Genomic DNA, 9910 nt, shown 5'->3' with positions numbered 1-9910 from the left:
CATTTTTCAAACACAGTTGATTGGCTGGTGTGTAATCTACTTCCATTTTATGTCCACTTTTTTCCACTTTATCTCTTCACCAATACATCTGCCCTCTTGAGAGATGTCTCAGCATGTAAGTAACCACCTTGGAGATTCTTGTTATGAGTGGAAGCAGTAAAGCTCTCAGGGAGATTGGATAGCTCAAGAATAGAAGGCGAGGTGTGGGGCATCAGCACAAAAGCACATGGCTGCCATGTTTGGGTACTGCTTACAGCATAGACCAGTGGTTCCCAACCCTGGTCCTCAAGTACCCCCAACAGTGCACGTTTTCCAGGTCTCCACACAGAATCACAGGCAAAATAATCAGGTCCACCTGTGGATCTTTTAAAATGTGACTGAATAATGAGTGCACCTGCCGGGTGACCTGGAAAACGTGCACTGTTGTGGCTACTTGAGGACCAGGGTTGGGAACCACTGGCATAGACCATCAGTGAGGATTTGTTGACATTCTAATCATATTGCTATTTCATTGGTGTCAACATGAGGACTGTCAACCTGGTCAATGTTGACATTGTGTGTGTATATATATATATATATATATATATATATATATATATATATATCATCAATATGAATGTGTTGTAAGCAGGCTTACTAATAGATAGATAGATAGATAGATAGATAGATAGATAGATAGATAGATAGATAGATAGATAGATGTATTAAGCAATCCTTGACCCAGTCACCCTTGAATTACAGTAGTATCATTTTAATTAGACTTTGCTGCAGTTATTGTTCTTTGTGTTGTCTTTGTATGGAGTGCAATATTGTACAACTTCTGTATTTGATGTGCATTGTTTTTACTCAGCACATAATACTGCCAAGGGAGGCTCTCTGTAGGTCTGGGCTTGCAAAGGATCATCTATCTTTTTCCTCCAGTGACACAAAGTGGGAAATTATGCAGAAATTTTCCATGTAACATTTTTTTTGTGCTTGGTTCTGGCCGCCGAGTACATATATTATATTCTACGTTGGTGACAGCTGATAGATTGACAGCAGTGAATACTGAAACTCTCTTCCATTGTATGCAGAGTGCAGGCGGTGTGTGAGACAGGGGCAGCACTCCTGCTCTTATAATCACACCCCGCTTCAGCTGATCTTTCTATGCACAGTTAATACAGACAGCAGTACAAGGTGTGAATGGCAGATACTGACCCCCAAGGATGTGTCTGCACAAATGACAGCCCTGCAGTGGTTCTTCCTTACAGCATGACACACATTATTTGGAGATATCCCCAACAAAATATTATAGCGATGTATTTAATCATTGTAATTCATAGTCTACAATGTTCTAATCTCTATGCTATAAGGATATTTAGTTTAGCTTGTGAAACAATAATAATAGTAAAACATTCACATTATGGGGCTGATTCAGAATCAGGATCCCTCATAGCGATCCGAATTCAGCCCCAGCCCGATGGTCCAGGTTTGTGTCTGCGCTTGTGCAAACTGAGGCACCAGATGGCTTTGGTGAGACACACACGTCGGGCCATTCGCAGCCAGGGGCAGAAACGGGGCTGGAGCACCCAGTGTTTTATGGGTGTCCCCATGAAAATGCTGGGTGTTCCCATGGGTACGCGGATGAGCCAATGCCTGCCAGGGGCGTTAGCCGGCCGCCCCGTCTTCGTCCTAGTGCTGGTAAATAAAAGTCAGTCGAGACAGACTTTTGTTTGCGAAGGAAGACGGCACTCGCCCCCTCTTCGGCTGAGTCCAACGGAAATAAATGTCAGTTTAGAATGTCTTTTATTTCCAAAGGGGAGAGAAATCATTCAATGGTCAGTGACCATCGGATGATTTATCTCCCCTTTGGTTGCATGCGAGGGGATGTGTTCGAATACATCCCCTTGTATGGTATCGAGGAGAGTCAGCGGCTGGGGGTGGACGTTCAGCCGGGCGGCTGGCGGCATATCAGGGCTTGCTTAGCATGGAACAACCGCTGCTGAAAAAGGCCCTATGTCTACATCCAAATGTACAATAAAGTTGTATTTGAAAACTGCTATAAAAAAACATAAAGGAAACTAAGGTAGTGCAAGAGAGAGGTGCATTCACAACTGAAATTTTGCACATGGTTACAGTTTGAAAATGTGCTAATGTCGCTGTCGCTGTGATTTGTACAAGGTCGCCCGCTGACAGCGTCACTTATCCTCCGCTTGTGTAAAAAGAAGCAACATTGGTCAAATAATCGATCATCTGAGCTACACTATGGGTACCTCCCACAAACGATCAATGCCTGACAATCAATATAAAAACTAATTGTTACAGTGTCTGCTGCTGCTATTCAATCAGCACATGTGTGAAGTGCACCAGCAACGCATGCTCGGTACCAGTGGCGGATTCAGGAGGGGTGGGGCACCCGGGCACGTGCCCCCCCTGTCATTCATTTTGTAGATGAGGACCAGAGCTTTCCAATGAGCCCAGCCCCATGTCTCTAGCCCCCCGGGAACCGGAGATATCGCCTGAGAAAGCTGTAACATTGATGTTTGATGTGATTGATGTTATTCAATTCCAAATCGCTGGGCCTTCAATATGATACCAGGATAGTTCATATCGGTCAATCGGTTCCAGAGATATAGCTTGTAAATCGATTTTTTTATTTTTGAAATGTAATTTCATGGCTGTTCATGTTCTTTGAGGGCAGATTACTCTGGAACCAAACGTTCCAGTTTTACTGGACTGAAATCATTCAAAGCCCACTCAAAAGTTCTTCAATATGATACTTGTCTCATGTAAATGGGTCAGTTATTTCCTAAGATATAGCCGGTTAAATGAGATAACTGGTTAAAGGGGAGGAGGGGTGGTTTTCTCTCCCCCTAACACCAGAAAATGCAGGGACTAGGGTGTTGTAAAAGGGGCCAACCTGGGAATGCATTTTCTGGTGTGAAATGGGTATTATTTCAAATAGCTGGGACCTGCAGTGCTCGGAATACAGCCAGGCTCTGCCACTGTCAGTGGCTATCACTTCTGCCTGGTGGCGGCTGTCCCCCATTTACCACGAGCATGTATTCCCCGTTGGCAATGAGCATGTAATCCCACATGGCAATGAGCATGGAACCTCTGGCAATGAGCATGGAACCCTTCGCAATGAGCATGTAGATAAGTAGCACTTACTGTATGTAGCATCATTTTTAATAGGCATTATGGTGTTTGGCATAATACATAATGGACATCATGCCGTGTAACTTAATGTGCAATGGACATTATGGTGTAAATGTTTAATGCGCGCCTTTGGTAGACAATGTCCCTGTTTATGAAGCGTATTGTGAATTTTGTCTTAATCTGTGTGGCATTATGTGAATTCTGGCTCAATCCGTGTGGCATTATGTGAATTTTGTCTCAATCCGTGTGGCATTATGTGAATTTTGGCTCAATCCATGTGGCATTATGTGAATTTTGGCTCAATCCATATGGCATTTTATGAATTTGGCTCAATCCGTGTGGCATTATGTGAATTTTGGCTCAATCCATATGGAATTTTATGAATTTGGCTCAATCCGTGTGGCATTATGTGAATTTTGGCTCAATCCATATGGCATTTTATGAATTTGGCTCAATCCATTTGGCATTATGTGAATTTTGACACAATCCATGTGGCATTATGTGAATTTTGACACAATCCATTTGGCATTATGTGAATTTTGACACAATCCATTTGGCATTATGTGAATTTTGGCTCAATCCATTTGGCATTATGTGACTTTTGGCTCAATCCGTGTGGCATTATGTGAATTTTGACACAATCCATGTGGCATTATGTGAATTTTGGCTCAATCCATATGGAATTTTATGAATTTGGCTCAATCCGTGTGGCATTATGTGAATTTTGGCTCAATCCATATGGCATTTTATGAATTTGGCTCAATCCATTTGGCATTATGTGAATTTTGACACAATCCATGTGGCATTATGTGAATTTTGACACAATCCATTTGGCATTATGTGAATTTTGGCTCAATCCATTTGGCATTATGTGACTTTTGGCTCAATCCGTGTGGCATTATGTGAATTTTGACACAATCCATGTGGCATTATGTGAATTTTGGCTCATTCCATTTGGCATCATGTGTAAGGGGCAAGTATAATGGGGTCTAGTATTTTGTTGCATAATGTGTAGAAGTTGTAAATGGTGTTGTACACTACACTCAAGGACATGCCCCCTGTTGAGAGGCCACACCCCCTTTTCCAGAGCGCGCCTTCGGCGCGCGCACAACTACATCCTTCGCTTTTGTCGCCATGGTGGGCCTGCGTACTTTAAATGCCAGGGCCTATTTTTAATCCCATTCCCACCCTCTCTCTGCCGCTCTCTTAGCATGTACACTGGCACCACTAACACCACCCCTCCCCCACCTAAACCCTCTTTTATCATGGTGCCCCCCCTGTCATTTTATCCTGAATCCGCCCCTGCTCGGTACTGAATGAAGAAGGGTTTGGTTCATTGTGTCACCAGTGTCTAGGTCGATTCCAAAAGGTTGACACAAGGATAAGGTCAACATGATTATTTTTTTTAAGTGGTGTGTACATTTTTATCTTGTAGTACACGGACCCCAAATGACTACTGTATCCCACTACGCTTCAGGCAAGGTGCCTCGTTGTACTAATGCTGCACTTAACACGCTTTCCCAAATGTAGTTTATGGCAAAGTATAAAAAAGGTAAATAAATGAAAATAAATTTGTGAAAAGCTCATGTCGACCATATATTGTGTTGACCGTTATCATGTCAACTATGTAATCAGGTTGACCATGCCATTTTAATGCATGTCAACCAACAGTGGTTCACCTTTTTATTGATTGTCAACCTAATAAATGTAGCTGTAAATCCGGATATCCTACGTCAGAGCCCCAAGGGATGACTTTGTGTGTACAGTATAGTGACCTATAAGCAGGGAGATCCTAAAGAGCTATTACTTACTAAGCACGCTTTATGAGATGCAGGTTATAGGTTTATAGAGATTCTGAGATTCTGATTTCATGTCCTCAAGTACAAGTCATGTTCTTAAGATTCTTCTCTGAGGTAGAATAAATTACAGTTAAATCGATTATTCCACCTGATTAGGATTACTATAACGTGACTTTGGGGAACCAGTGGGAAGAAACTCTGATCTGAGCAGAAAAACAAATGTGTTTTTAAAATGAATATCATTTCATGTTTCTTCTTAAGAATATCATAGATATTCAGAATACAATCGCGTAATTTATAAAATATTGTTTTACACCCTACACTGAAGATTTATAATACAAAAAGTGTAAATCAGGACAGGTCCTCTGAGTACCACTAGTTAAAGGAGAGAATATCCAAAATCAAAAGAAACTAAGAGATTATTAAATCAGGTGTGCATTCCGAATTATAGTATATTTGCAATTTAATTCTAAACTCGCGTTGATTTTTCAGAGAAAATGTGGGTGTTTTTGTTTGCACCCTCTAGCAGGCGAAAATGTAAAGAGGCCTACACTGAGGACAACTTTAGCCACGTGCTGAGCGATTTGCTGAGGGGTTGGGGTGCCACGAATCGCGGGAAGGGGGGTGGGAGTGGGGGGTTGGCGCGAATCCCGCCGGGAGGGGGGGTCGTGAGGGTGGTTGCCGCGAATCACGGGAGGGGGGGCGCGGGGGGGTGTGCAGCGAATCGCGGGGGGTTGCCGCAAATCGCCACAATAAAAATCAACACAGAAAGGTCAACACATGTAAATGTTGACATAAGCGTGGCACTTCATTGGTGTCCATGTCGACACATGAGAATGAATATGAAAACATACTAAAACATAATAAATAAAATAAATCTTCAAAAACTCATTTCAACCTTTTTCATTGTCGACCATAGCCATGTCAGTGTTTTGCATGTGCCATTTAATCCTGGGGTTGCCGTAAATCGCTGGGGGGGTGTACGCGAATCATGGGAGGGGGGGTCGCAGGGGGGGTGCCGTGAATTGCAGGAGGGGGGGTCGCGGGGGTTTGGGGGGGGTGCCGCGAATCACGGGAGGGGGGGTGGTTGCGGGGGCTTGCAGCGAATCGCGGGAGGGGGGGTCGTGGAGGCGGTTGCCACGAATCACGGGAAGGGGGGGCGCGGGGGGGTGCATTGAATCGCGGGAGGGGGGGGTCGTGGGGGGTGTGCCGCAAATTGCGGGAGGGGGGGTCGCGGGGGTTGGGGGGGTGCCGCGAATCGCAGGAGCGGGGTGGCCGGAGGGTTGCAGCAAATCGCGGGAGGGGGGGTCGTGTGGGCGGTTGCCGCGAATCACGGGAGGGGGGGGCACAGGGGGGGTGCAGCAAATCGCAGGAGGAGGGGTCGCAGGGGGTGTACCTCAAATTGCGGGAGGGTTGCCGCGAATCGCGGGAGGGGGGGTCGCGGGGCTGGGGGGTTGCCGCGAATCGCGGGAGGGGGGTCATGAGGGGGTGCCGCGAATCACGGGAGGGGGGTGTTTTGCCGCGAATAGCGGGAGGGGGGGTCTCGGGAGGGTGCCGCGAATCGCAGGAGAGGGGGGCGCGAATCGCGGGAGGGGGGCGCTCACCTGGTGGCTGTGGAGTAGCAGTGTATTTGCTGGGCAGCATGGGGAGGCAGAGGGTGTCTGGCACTGTGGGCTCACTGGGCTGGTTCTCTTTCATGTGAGTCAGAGGCTCCACCCAGCGTTACAGACACATTCACACACTTTGAGTGACAGATGTAGCCAAATATATAAGAGATGATCAATAGAGCTGCCACCACATCATGCAGTGTAAGGGACAGAGCAACTTCTTCTACCACATTTACTGTATGTGTGGATCTGAGCACTCAAACATCGCACCAGACCAGAAGGTAGTTGCCAGGAGGAAGAGAAAGGAGCCTTACCATGAAGTGGGAGATTGTGAGCTTAGAAAGTGCAGTACTGGTTCTATTATGTTTGTATATTTATTTATTTGTGTATTTATTTATTATAGCATGTTTATCATTTCCTAATCACTTATCTTATTTAAATGTGTGATACAGCCTATACTATAGACCATCTGTACTGTTAAATGTTAATACTGTAATACAGCATTCCATATATATAGTGTATAGAAAGACCAATTTTCAGGGCTGGGACCCACCTTGTTTAATATATTCATTGATGATACTGGAAGTGGCATAGTCAGTAAAATTGCAATATTTGTAGACGACACAAATTGAATAAGGAAATTAACTCAGGAGAGGATGTGTAAACACTGCAAAGTGACTTAAATAAACTGGAAAAGTGAAAAATGTAAAGTAATTAATTATGGAAACCAGTGGTGTAGTTACATATGTGTCAGACCCTGCGGCGGCTTGGTGGAGCGGCGCCGGAGGGGTCTGTGGTGGGCGCTGCTGGCTGAACTGACAGATGACCCAGGCAGCAGTGAGCGCTGAGCTGGTCCCGCCCAGTACATATCTAATGAGCGGGGACCCAGTGCAGTGCATATTGAATGAGCAGGGACCCAGTGCAGTGCATATTGAATGAGCGGGGACCTAGTGCAGTGTATATTGAATGAGCGCATCCTGCTCGGGGCGGGGACACGCTCATTAAATATGCACTCCGCTAGGTCCCCGCTCATGAGATATGCAAGGAGCAGGACCAGCTCAGTGCTCACTGCTTGCTGGGTCACCTGTCAGCTCAGCCGGCAGTGCCGGTAGTCCATCGCCTCGTCCCTTCTTGAGGGGGGGCGCCTGGAATTATTTTTGGCAGGGGGGAGAAAAATTTCTAGCTGCGCCAGTGATGGGAACAAAAATTAACAAGCTACTTATAGGCTAAATGGAGTTATTATAGGAAATTCTGTTGTAGAGAAGGACTTGGGGGTCATCATAAATGAAAAATTGGGTAATAGTGCACACCGCTCAAGTGCAGCAGCAAAAGCAAACAGGACACTGGCATGCATTAAAAGGGGTATGGATTGAATGCGGTGAGACCACACTTGGAATATTGTGTTCAGTTCTGGGCACCGCGCCTTAAAAAGGACATAAATGAATTGGAACAGGTACAGAGAAGGGTGACGAAGCTAGTAAAAGGTCTTGAATCACTAGAATACAAAGATAGACTAACCAGGCTGAATATGTTTTCACTGGAGAAACGGAGGTTGAGAGGTGATATGATTAGTATGTTCAAATACAGGATTGGGAATCTTATTGAACAGGGAGATGATTTGATCACTAACAGGGCTATACTTAGGACACGCAGGCATGTACTGAGGCTCGAGGAAAAGAAATTCCGTACTGAATTAAGAAGAGGATTCTTCACCATTAGAGCAGTAAAATTCTGGAACTCATTGCCAGTGGGGGTGGTTACAGCAACTACTGTTAATGAATTTAGATCAAAACTGGATGGATTTTTGACCACTAAGGGAATCCTATAGATATGAGTCAGTAGTTACAAGTTACATACTGTAGGTAGAACTCGATGGACTAACGTCTTTTTTCAGCCTTAATTACTATGTTACCGCTCCCCCAGACTCCTGTACTTAGTGGAATGCGCTGCAGAGTGGGCGATTTTTTAATACATTTGGAAACCCCCCTCTAAAAATCCTGCTTTTGCCACTGGAGGTGACTGATGATGTCATGCTGACCACCAGATTTAAATCGCCTACACTATTTTAGGTATGAGACATCAAATTACATCATTGCTGTTATCAATGTTTTTACCTTTGGTCACAAAACAACATCAATAGAACACTGGTCACAAAATATTAATTGTTGTTTTTCGATAAGAGAGCTTACTATAGCTCTTAGCAACCCTGTTCCCTTATCAGCAAGTAACATGAAACATGACATACAGCTGGGTTGCAACACCACATTTAATTTAAATAAAATGCCAGTAGCATACAGAATTACAATCAGTTACAAACGTTTGTACCTGAGGTTTACATACTGCTTATGTTTATCTTTGTTGTGAAAAATCTATGGTGTATGAGCCTAAATCAGATTAGTTTGCAAAATCAAACTCATTCTTTAATGGGCAAAACCGTGTGCACTGCAGATGGGGCAGATGTAACATGTGCAGAGAGAGTTATGCTGCTTTCCCACTGCCTAAACGGGTAAAGACCAGGTATTTGTAAACGGGTCTTTAAATGGGTAAGAGCTACAAAGACCCTTTCCCACTGCAGCTCTTAAACAGTAATTTGCCATTTAAATGCCGTTTTTGTCACATTTATGCTGCTTTCCCACTGCCTACACGGGTAATGACCCGTTTTTTTTAAACGGGTCTTTAAACGGGTAAGAGCCATAAAGACTCTTTCCCACTGCAGCTTTTAAACGGTAAATTACCGTTTAAAAGCTGTTTTTGTCACATTCACACTTACCCGTTTAAAAACCCGTTTAAGCAGTGTAAAGATAGGGGGGGGGGGAGAATTTAAAAAAAACAAACGGCGTGGGGTCCCCCCCACTGCCGTAACCAGCACCAGGCTGAAAGAGCCGGGGCTGGTAATAAAAAATCAGGAAACCCGACAAATAGGGGATTCCTGATTTTTTACAACCAGCCCCAGGCTCCAGGTCTGGGGCTGGTTCCCAAAATACGGGGGACAAAATGACTAGGGGTCCCCCGTATTTTAAGAACCAGCCCCAGGCACAACCAGCCAGCAGGGTAATGCCACAGCCGGGGGACACTTATGATATAAGTTCCCGCGGCCAAAGCATTAACCCTACCGACCAGTCAGCCTGGCCAGGGGCCCTGGGGGAGTGGGGACCCCCCCAATAAAGGGGTCCCCCCCTCCAGGACTTACCTGACCAGGCTGAAGCCTGGTGCTGTCCTCGATGCCCCTGGGCGGTGGGCATCGAGCTGATGGTATGGTGTAAAAAATAGAATAAAAACCATTGTCTTTTACTGGTGAACTATGAGTCCCAGCAAGCCTCCCCCGCAAGCTGGGACTTGGAGAACCACAAGTCCCAGCCTGCGGGG

The sequence above is a fragment of the Crinia signifera genome, chromosome 2 (assembly GCF_055691185.1).
Source record: "Crinia signifera chromosome 2, ASM5569118v1, whole genome shotgun sequence".
Taxonomy (NCBI): Eukaryota; Metazoa; Chordata; class Amphibia; order Anura; family Myobatrachidae; genus Crinia; species Crinia signifera.
The sequence above is the reverse complement of the archived record's forward strand: the minus strand, read 5'-3'. Positions refer to the sequence as shown.